Below are 11,698 nucleotides of genomic sequence, written 5' to 3'. Positions count from 1 at the left end.
GATTTTTTTGGTTGTATTGGAATTCATTGTGTATCCTCCCTACAAAACCACAAATGAAAAAAAACAAAAAAGTTTATTACACTTGTAGACTAATTAAAAAAACATCTAGAAAGAGGTAGAGCCATATTTGAATTAATATCTAATTTAAATTATGGAATAATTATTGTATGCCCAATATTGAAAACTTATTCAAAATTGAAAATTGAAATCAGATATTCCTAAAACTACCCTCTAAGTCTGGAATCTAAATCTTTAGGAAACTAGAGATCTGGAAAAAAAAGTTCATTAAATCTGTAGAAGTTAATTAAACTATATACCACTATGAAGACATGATTTAAAATAGAATGGAAATGGCACAAAAAAACTGTATGTTTGCTTTACAAAGAGAATGCATTAAAACAGATAAAAGCAGTTAAACTGTAAAATTGTCTCCAAGTAGAAAAATGATGGTTTAATACATGACTCTAAATTTAGGGAACCCATATGAAAAATATAACATTAATACAATATTATCATAACATTAATGGAACATTAATATAATTTTATAAAGTGCAAATCTCCAAAGCCAAGGATACAAGTACAATCTTAAAAAACCATAACATCTTTACAATGCCAAAGTCCAATTCTTACATAGTGCAAATCTCCAATACTAACAATACCAAAACAATCTTTTAAAAAACACAACATCTTTGAATGCCAAAATCCAATTTAAAGCAAGTCAAAGAAACATAAATCTGCACACAGCTTGATGGTTGACTAACAACAACTGAAGAATAGTTGACTAAACTTTAAGAAACATAAATCTAAAGAATAGTTGACTAAACTTTAAGAAACATAAATCTGCACACAGCTTGATGGTTGACTAACAACAACTGAAGAATAGTTGACTAAACTTTATAACTGTGTTGTTGTTGTCTTAAAACCTTTTTGGAAGAAAAAATTCCTCATAGAGATGGGTTTTGTTAAGCATTGCATAACTACATCATTTTTTATAATGTATAATTAGTCATATTTTGTTACTTCGAAAAGTAATGCTTCTAATCCCATCACTCTTCTCAAAATGTATCATAAGAAGTTTGATACTTAAATGCAACACACTCACAACATAATGGAAAAATTCAGAGTTTTACGAATGATACAAACTACAAATCAATTAGCAGTAAATAATTTTTGTAGCAACAATAGAGTTTTTATCTCAACAATCATGCTGTCATCAATGTATTTTATCATCTATTTATCAAAAGATAGACCTGGAATAAGACAGTCAAGAAATATCTTATTTTAAATTGCAAAGATTGCAATTGTAATACAAAATCTTTTTTAGATATCATAAAAAAAAAATTCAATGTCATTCAAAATTCAACCTAAATGAGTACCAACATTTAGCTGAATCGTTTTTCATTACAAAATGATTCAAATATTTTCAGCACTGCTTGACCAATAGAATTAAGGACAGCAACCAAGTTCATCTGCACATTCACTTTTTGCTCTTCCAATTTGATCAACTTTTCATCATTTTGTTCTTCCTTATCTAAACGCCTTTCCATTAGAGCATAGTCTATTTCATGACGTTTCATACGACCTTCTTCAGCCAGCTGCAATGTGGAAACAACTAACTTGTTGTTTTCAAGCATCGTGTCTTTCACACCAGTGGTTTTCAATGTTGACTTCCACCTTTTACCTATGTAGCCTTTTTATGTTTCATTGTCAATGTGTATTGAACCCTCACATGTTGTATTCACTATATCAAATTCATCCACTGGAACATCACTTGATGTATAGTTGTTAGAAGTATCAATGGTGATATTTCCAGGATCGATAGCTCTATTAGACCCAAAGTTGGTCTCCATTGCATCCATCAGCTCTTTTGGAAAATTTGGAGGAAGACTTTTTTCTACTCTCTCTACTTGTCACATTCCAATAACTGTCATGCCCAAATGGAACATGTGTCTCATAGTCTCTTATTCTTTTGAAATCTGGCAACATGTTCTCCCATCGATCTCGGCACTGATTTTCTATTCAGAAAACACCATGTTGAGAACAATACTCTTGCACAATTTTCCACTTTTCAATAGATGTTGTAGCTTTCTTCATCGGCCCAGCATTGGAAAGTGTGTCTTTTTCATTGTGTTTTGCCTCTATGAGGATTATTGTGTTTGAAATGTTCCATCATGTCCTTCCTTTTTGTGGAGGAGCAGTAGGTGTTTTATCATGAACATTCGATTGTTTTTTTTTTTATCAGTAAATATTTTTTCATTCTATTGATTCAGAGATTTCAAAATACAAAATTTGCAGTCCATCACCATGCATAAACACAGATAGAAAGAGATCCATACTGCCCACAAGACAAACTTGTAAATTAGCCTACCCTACATCTAGTAGTAGTAAACAAAAAAACAATTCGTGGCTGGTTATCCAACAAATGTTCCAGCATTCATACAAAGTTTTGGAATTAAAAAACTAACAGTTGAAAACATTTGGAAGCAAACTAAAAAGCACTAGCTGATAGGCCACTCACTCGCTATCCCCATGGGTCACCTCCTCCCTTCCTTCCTTGGAGGTCGATGCTTTCCCTTTTGCCACTTCAGCTTTCATTTTTGGAATGCAGTCTAGGCACCCGAAGTCGGGGTCACCCTCCAAACTTGCCAGTAGTTGTATGGCCCTGCATTCTTCAAATCTATCTCTCAATTCCCTACCAACCTCCATCCTTGCCACCATGTGCAGAGCCTTCGGGACTTCATCCACCCTGGTTAATTTTACAAAAAGTTTCAATCTTCCCACCCCACACGAGCTCGTTCACGACAAAGGTATTTGATTTCATCCTCTGGGCCACAGATAAAAGGGAGCAATTCCTCCTGGTCGTCCCTTCCTTAATTAGAATGCCAACTCACGACACCACCCACTCCAAAGTTGAGTCCAGGTTAATCAAAAAATCCCCATCTATCAATTTGACCAAAGTGAGTTTCACCTTTTCCACCTTCAGTTCGAATTCACAGGCCCTCCCCAGAATCAAAGAGTATACCTCCATGTTGGTTTGATATCGGTGATGGATATGTGCTACCTCCTCTGCAAGCATCAGAGGAGCTACCGCCCACAACTTCTCATCCTTAAACCAGAATAATCCTTGCATTCGTTTATCCGATACTTTTCCCAAAAAGGGCACTAATTTATTTTATGTTTGCAGCGTGAAATTGGCCTCCATGGTCACTTGTAATTTCAAAAAACACTTCTTACAAAAATAATGTAATACAGAAGCTACAAGATACAAATTGGCTCTTCTTCAAAATAAAATCTGGCACGTAGATCAAAAGGTAATAAATTTTGCCTCCGTCTAGGGCAGGTAATGAGTGTGGAGGATAAGGCATTAATGCCATGAGATCAGGAAAAAGATTTCCTGCCATCCTCTCCTCCCTTCGTTCGTGCGACCTTCCGCAGACAGCTTCCTTCTGCAACAAACATTCACCACCTTGACAGTTGTACTTGCCACATTTATTCGCTTAACAAGTTGAGGACTGCATATTTTTTAAAAGACTGCACTTAGTGCCACTCCCACACGCGTCCATCGCCTTTCCACCATTTGGCCATGCAACTATCCAATTCACTTCCAATGTTTGACAATATATCTGCCACTGCATTTGCTCCCCTCCTAATATGCGTGACACGAAACTCCATGAATGTGCTGAGTTTCTCTCGGATCATCGCCACCCATTTGTTTAGCTTCCAACATGGCGTGTTGCCTTTAGTTATTGCATTAATCACTATCTGAGAGTCCCCTTCTAAGTGAAGCCTTTTGACTTTCATGTTTGAGGCTAGTTTTGTTGCTAGAAAAGTCGCCTGGACCTCTACTTCATTGTTGGTGCCATCTTGCAATCGCCGAGCTCCTTTGAATAGGATGAATCCATTGTCGTCTCTCGCCACCACACCCACACCTGAGGTTCCCAGGTTTCCTTTTGATGCACCGTCGAAATTGATCTTTATCCATTGTTGGCTCGGTGGTTCCCATTTAACTTTCTCTACAGAAAAAGTTGGATCAACCCCCGAAGACCCATTAACAGGTTGGCAATGGATCAGAGGCCAGTTTGCTTGGATATCTTTATCTTCATTTGTGAAAGGATATTTTATTAAATTATGATTCTTGGCCACCACAAAAACCGCTTCAAATATTGCCCTTTCCACCCTTGCAAACAAATTCTCCTCAGATTTTGATTTATCTTAGAAGATTCTCTTGTTTCGCTCCTTCCAAATTTCCCATACTACAAGAGACAGGGCTACTAGCCATAAACTGGAGAAAACTGATTTTTGCCATGGTAATCTCCAACTTATAAAAAAGTCAGATATTGAATTAGGAAGTGGGGTGGCCCAATTCAGTTTACTTGGAAGGCATTTACATACCTTCTGTGCCTCCTCACATTGGAGTAGAAGATGATCCAAAGTTTCTTCTGCACTTACACATTGTGCATCTAAATGGGCCCAGGAAACCTAGTCTGCATAGTCTTTCTCTAGTCAAGATTCTCTTTCTCAAGACCAGCCAAGAGAAAGCACTTGCTTTCGGGAGGATAGGAGAGCTCCACAACAGTTTAGTTGGATAATCAACCTTTGCTGCCAAATATTCTAAAATGCCATAGCCAATTTTGACTGAATACTGCCTAGATTTTGAACCACACCATCTGAGTGTATCTTCCTTGTTCGACATAGGTGGCATATACTCCTATAAGATGGACATAAACTGAGCCTTCTGGATTGGAGTCATAGGAAGATTGTTTGGCTTCTTCCATTCCCAGAGGTCTACTCCATTTATCCTGTACTTACTGATGAAATCTGCTACCTTCACACCCTAATGAGTTTCTGTGATTCATTTTATTTCCTCACAATCTTGCCTTTGGTTGAGTATTGGCCTGCCCTCCCAGGAGTCCATCCAAAATTTGGCCATTGTCCCTTTACCAAGTTCCCATGTGAGATGCTCAGTGATCACATATCTGCAAGAACATATGAAATTCCAGATAGCAGAACCTTTGGGTAGGGTTCTAAGGGTGAAGATTCGTTCCCTACTCATTAGATCAAGATATTTATGTTTTAAAATTTGTACCCACTTTTGGTTCGGGTGAGAGTACATTTGCCATACCAGTTTTGCTCCTGATGCCTCATTAAGTAGAGTCCACTTTCTTAAACCTGCCCCCCCGTCAGTTTGGGTTGACAGACTTTGTCCCATGCCATCAAGCGGATCTTGTCATTCGCCTCTTTTCCATTCCAGAAAAATTTTCTCATTCCCCTCTTAATGCATCTGATCACTTTCTCCAGGATCTTTAAAGCCATCATGGAACATATAGGTAGGGCGGATATGACCGATTTGAGAAGCATTAACCTTCCAACCAGTGTAAGCCATTTGCTTTTCCAACCTTCTAGATGATTGACACTACTGTCAATAAGGCTATGCCATAATTCCATATGGTTCAGCCCCCCGAATAGAGGGATACCCAAAAAATTTCCAGGTGAAGTGCCCACTTTGACTCCTAGGATGTTTATGATTTATTGCTGTCTTCCACCCCCTGTGTTGAAAAAAAGAACTTATGATTTTGTCCAATTGACTTGTTGGCCAGATGCCCTGCAAAAAGTATCTATTGTCCTTCTAATTACTCTAGCCTCTTGCAGTGAAGAATGTCCGCATAACAAGGTGTCATCCGCAAATTGCTGGTGAGTGATCAGATCCATTCCTTCCACAATTTGAATCCCTTTCCGACTGCCTCGATTCCTCTGGGAAATAATCAATCTACCCAACACTTCCGCCAAGATGATGAATAAGAAAGGGGATAAGGGATCCCCTTGTTTGATTCCACGGGATGTTTTGAAAAATCCTTGAGGGATACCATTTACCAGCACGAAGGTCCAAACTCCATCTAAACATGCACGAACCCAATTAATCCAAACTTCTAAGAAACCGAATCTGTCAAGGACCTTGATTAGGAATTCCCGATCCACCATGTCATAAGCTTTCCTGATATCCAATTTAATCAGCATGCGGTCCACTTTTGCTAGTCTTACAGTATGGATGGCTTCATGTGCAATTATGATTCCTTCAACAATCAATCTTCCTGGAACAAACCCACTTTGCTCTTCTGAAATTATGTGATTTAGAATTGGTTTCAATTTGTTGGAGATAACTTTCGTTACTATTTTAAGGATGGTATTACACAAAGAGATAGGTTTGAATTTATTAAAGGATGTTGGATTCTCCACTTTGGGGATAAGGGCGAGCAATGTACAGTTCTATTCCTTTGCAACATATGCCTTTCTCCGCAACTCTTCCACCACTGCCCAAACATCTTTTCCAACTAAATCCCAAAATTTTTGATAGAATAAAATCGGGAATCCATCCGGGCCTGGGGCTTTGTCCCCCATCATGCTAAAAACTGCCTTCCGAACCTCATCAAACTGGATAGGTTTCATGAGTGCCTGATTTTGTGCTTCTGTGATCAGCGTCGGAATAACATTAAGGCCATTTTGTTGATCCTCTATGCTAGTATTTCCCTCCTCTGACAATAAAGCCAAAAAGAAACTGATTGCCTCCCTGTTGATATCTTTCGGATTTTCCAAAATGATATTTTCCTTGTTGTGGATAGAGTAGATTCTGTTCCAAGATCTTCTGGCCTTGATCGAGCTATGAAAAAATTTAGTGTTTCTGACCCCTTCCTTGAGCCAGTACTCCCTCGATTTTTGTTGCCAATAGATTTCTTCCCGTGCCAAAATCTCATTGTACTGATTTTTAAGATCCCGTTCCTACAAAAAGGACTCCTATGACATTCCATTTTGGATTATTATTTCTTGTAGTGCGGCCAACTTCTCCTCAAGTTCTTGCTTATTAGCAAAAATATTCCCAAATTTAGTCCTATTCCAATCTTTAACCTTAGATTTAATAAATTGCATTTTCTTAACAAACTTAAAAGCCATTGTACCAATCACCTCAGGAGTCACAACCCACCATTCCGCAATCAGGTCTCGCAGACTCCCGTCCCTTAGCCACATCTTTTCAAACTTGAAGGGACATCTAATAGGAGGACCATCAAATGCTATAATAAGTTCCACCGGTAGATGGTCAGAAGCAACCACCGATTGAATATTTGAGACAAAGAGGAAGGGGGAATCCGCCCAATCGCCTCCCAGAAAAAAAAACAATCCATTTTTTCTGCTACATGGTTTCCCAGAATCCTTCTATTCGACCATGTAAATTGTCCTTTCTTGGATTTGATTTCTTTGAGGCCATTTTTAATCACAAAATTTTAAAAATTTGCTTGGGAATTTGTAGGACCTCTCTTGCCCCCCATTTTCTCACTTGTTTCCAGAATTGCATTAAAGTCTCCCCCCATAATGATAGTTCCTTCCTCCAGTTTTTGGATGAGAGAAGAAAGGGAATGCTAGAAATTTCCTTGTTGATTTGGTTTTGTCGGTCCATGCACATTAATAAAAAAGAAATCGACATTTAGAGGGAAAGAATGGAGCTTACACACCTGCCACATACGAGATTCTTCTAATATCTCTACCCTATGGTTGGATGGATTCCAGAGAATGGCCAAGCCTCCCAAATCCCCTTCTGAATCAACAAAGACTCCCTTCCATTGCTTTCAAGATCTCAACAGCATGCCTGAATCCTCTTTATTAATTTTAGTTTCATGCAGAAAAACTACATCTGGCCTTAACTGATCCAAGCCTCTTTTGATCAGTCGGTGTTTTTTAGGGGCATTGTAGCCCCTGACATTCCGAGTTATGATTTTCATTGTCCTTAGGAAGGGTAATTCCCTTCCCTGCTGTGAGCTTGCATTGTCCCTTAGCGCTTCCGGCCATTGCAATTCTAACTTGGTTTGATTTCCTACCTCTAGTTCTTTTTTCACCCAGACAAATCTTGTTCCATTCAGGTTTGGACTGCTCTAGAGTCCTTGTCTCCAGGATGTCTTCCTCATCCATCCATCCCCATTCATCCTCATCCTCTTATCCCTCCAAATCTCTACTTACTTTAACTCCATCCTTTACTAGGACATCCTCCTGCAAACCCTCCATTTTCTCAGGCATCTCCTCTGGTTGTCCCTTTTCCGCAAAAGATGCAGCTCTTGACTTTGCTTCGTCCAAGACTTCTACTACCTTCTCCACCCGAACAATAGCTTCTTCTACCCACCCTGTTGCCTCCAAATGTTTATCTCTAATGGAAACTTCCCCTAATATCTCTTCATCTAGAGAAATATTCTTATTTGCGTATGGTGAAACCTCCTCTTGGATCGAGTGCATTTGCGTGTTTTGGAGAACGCCAATCTCTGTTTCCTTCTCACCCGTATTTTTATCAGTGTTTGCTAATGCATTTAAATCTCCTTGGATAGTTGATTCCACATTTTTCCCTTTTGGGCCAATCAGACAAGTCTCCTTCGTGTGGCCATCTTTTTTGCAGTATTTGCATTTTTCACTTGATTCTTAAATCTCAATCTTTTGCAGTCATTGCCCTTCATTGGTGATGATCTCTATATTTGCTGGAAGAGGGTAATGGGGTTTCCACCCTATGCATATCCATGCATATACACTAAAATCTTTGGACTCTATTGCCTCATCTGCTTTGATGTAAAACCCTAATTTTTTTACCTATAGCTTGGAAAGATTCCTCATTCCAGTATTCTCTGGGCAGGTTATATAGTCATAGCCAAATGGGTATCATTTCAACCGATGCCTACAAAGGATTGAAATTTGGTTCCCATTCCCTAATATATAAACGTCTGCCCCCCCACAAAAAAGGGGCCACTATTCGGAATGCACTGTTTATCCTTTTCATTCTCAGTGATGACCAAAAAGAAGCCGTTTGGCATTGTTTTTAGCTCAACCTTGCATTTCCAATTTTCCGCACATCATCCTTTCATTTTACCCACAAATGGCCAATCTCCAAAACATTTTAAAAACAGGCCTCGTGGTCGGAAAAAAGTCATTGATCCATTCCAGCTTTGGTTATCCAGCATCAGCGAGATTTTCTCCAGTCTCTCCTCCTCCCTTCTCACTGGGGCAGTATTTGCCTTTGGACGCCATTATTTCTCATGGAAGTGCTACCATATCGTTTTTGGCCCGTACTCCTTATTTCAAAACCCCGAACTGCTAAAATTCTCCTTTTTGTTGTAATTTGTCGCCTTGACTCGAGGATCTTCCCCCCATTTTTTGTGAGGATAAAAAACCTTGTTCGGATCCTCCCAAGCCCTATTTGGTTTTTGCCAGGACCGTTTACCATTTCACACTTGATTGAAATCTTGATGCATATTCTGAAGGTCAAACCTTCTCTCCTGAGCATAACCTCCCTGTGCTCGAAAACCCTGTAGATCCCTTGGCCTAAGCCCTAGCCTTCTGCGTTGCTCCATTCCGAGATATTGAACATTCGATTGTTTCTCAGATGGAGTATAACTGAATACATCTTCATTTTCCCTTTCTAAAATTGGAGGACAATCAGATATGTTTGTTGCATTCATTGTTTGAGTATTTGACACAAAATCCAAGAATTTATAATCTATGGAATATATATCTTCATCTTGTATGTTATTTTGTGAAAGCATGGCTGTGAACCTCCTAAAACCAGTCTTAGTAGGAATTGGATGATGTGAATTCCTCTCCATAATAAATTCAACGAAGATATGTTGGTGTACACTGCAGCTAAACATTCAAAAAATTATAATTCTATCTAAGAAGATTGTCATTCAACTTTTAAGAACTATAATTACTTTCACAAAAAATAATTCAATGTTCAAACTTTCAATCGTATGTTTTTTTATATTGATTTGCATGCACTGGTTGTCAATTTCCATGGTGTTGATGTTGATTTGGGATGGCATACCGTGGCATCTAATTCGATTGATTGGATGTGCACACCCTCACAGTAAGCCATGGCTCTAGTACAATTAAAATCAGTGTACAAATTTTGGGTTGTGACCCCCTTGTTTAATATGCAAATAAAGCATTCATAACTTTTCAGAATTCAATAGATGATGGAATTACAGTTGGAAAAGCTTTGGTTTGCTATAGCTTTTGTTTGACTACTCATTGCAGTCCCAATCCCATGATAGAAACATGGGAGTGAGATTTCATTCCTAGAAACAAGGATGGATAAATTCAAACCTGCAATTATACTAAATACTAAATACAGATCTGTATCCCCAAAAATATTAAATATTGCAATTATACATTGGAACTCTTTGAATTTTAAGAAATCCCAACTTCATTATAAGGCCTAGACAGAATAACAAAAGGGACTAGAGAAAAGAATGATTTGAAACAATCAAATATTTCCTTTGGTTCCGTGTCAGTGTGCAATCAACTTGGTTGCAGGTTCATGATTTTTCAAGCCTTGTAGACCACAATCCTTCACTTGATGTAATGTTCTACTAAATGACGAGGATGATTTTTTGACTAAGTTTGCTCAAATTTTCTTTCATTTTAGGGATTCCTTTTAGCTTTTGAAAATATAGAAATGCTGCTCTATCCGCATGTATTCCTGTTAATTTCAATTTTGCTACTCACACAAAGTTGTAGGTGGTGTCTGACATACTCATGCAAATTCAAATTCAGGTAAACAAAACGGCCTTAGAAGTGTTACACCTCTAAACTTTTCAATTTCACTAGCTAAAACATTGTTACACTTTGGTTTTGTTTGACACTGCTCATAGAGCTGCGACAGGTGGCCTTCCCCAAGCTGGGCGTCCAAGCATGGGCACTATCATTGCTTAAATAAGTGGTGTCATGTTTGATGAGCTCTTGAGAAGGGTGGTGTCAATAAGTTCTCCAAGAACTCTTAAAACGCGAATATTTCAAAACCAATTTAAATATAATTAATTGGAAGAAGAGTTAAAAATTAAATTAACTTTCAAACCATGGTCTGTACAGTACAATTTGTGAACTATTTGACAAAAATGCTTGAAAGAAATAAGATCTCATGGAATTTAGATTAATTGACAGGCATAAAGCCAAGTTCCACCGTTTTGCCAACATTCTACAAGGCTGTGCCACAAATGGGAGCTTTGAGACCGAGTTTGGGCATCCATTCATGTGTACCGATTAAGAGAGATTTGTCAATAAAATGTTATATTTGTGATTACCTTGGCACACCTATCGACAAAAAATGTGGAAGCATGGACATGACATGAGAAGTGTTTGACAGAATTCCCCGTCATGATGTTACATAGCTTGCAATGATTGTGGAATCCATCGAATGAATTAATGAAAAGGCTTTATAAATTTTCAAGCAATTGAAATTTACCAACATTAAGCCAAATTGTATGACAAAATTTAGCTAAAAACGTAGTACCAAATCCAAAAGATTGAGTATCCTCAAAATTTACTTTATTAAACATAGCTCTGTGACTTTTTAAACCAGCTCGGGACATATTTTAAATGACTATTTCACGTATACTTGAATTTACTCTGTTATTTCGTTCTAGGAATAAATGTCAATAGTGTGAGGGGGTTCTAGTTCTTACTAAAAGCATCTGCCATTAAGAAAACTTTAAATTACCAGAATAAAGTTATTAGAGCATATGTTGATATAGTTTGCAAGGTGTACTGAAGATTCACTTCAACCTACAAATTTCAAAACGTTTTAGAACTTGGTGCAAAAGACCCGACCAAAGGCTCGACTCATGTTTCTTGTGCAATAAACAATTCTGAGCGGCAATTGAATCATTTCTCATTG

Source organism: Cryptomeria japonica, chromosome 3 (genome assembly GCF_030272615.1).
Source record: "Cryptomeria japonica chromosome 3, Sugi_1.0, whole genome shotgun sequence".
Classification (NCBI taxonomy): Eukaryota; Viridiplantae; Streptophyta; class Pinopsida; order Cupressales; family Cupressaceae; genus Cryptomeria; species Cryptomeria japonica.
The sequence above is the reverse complement of the archived record's forward strand: the minus strand, read 5'-3'. Positions refer to the sequence as shown.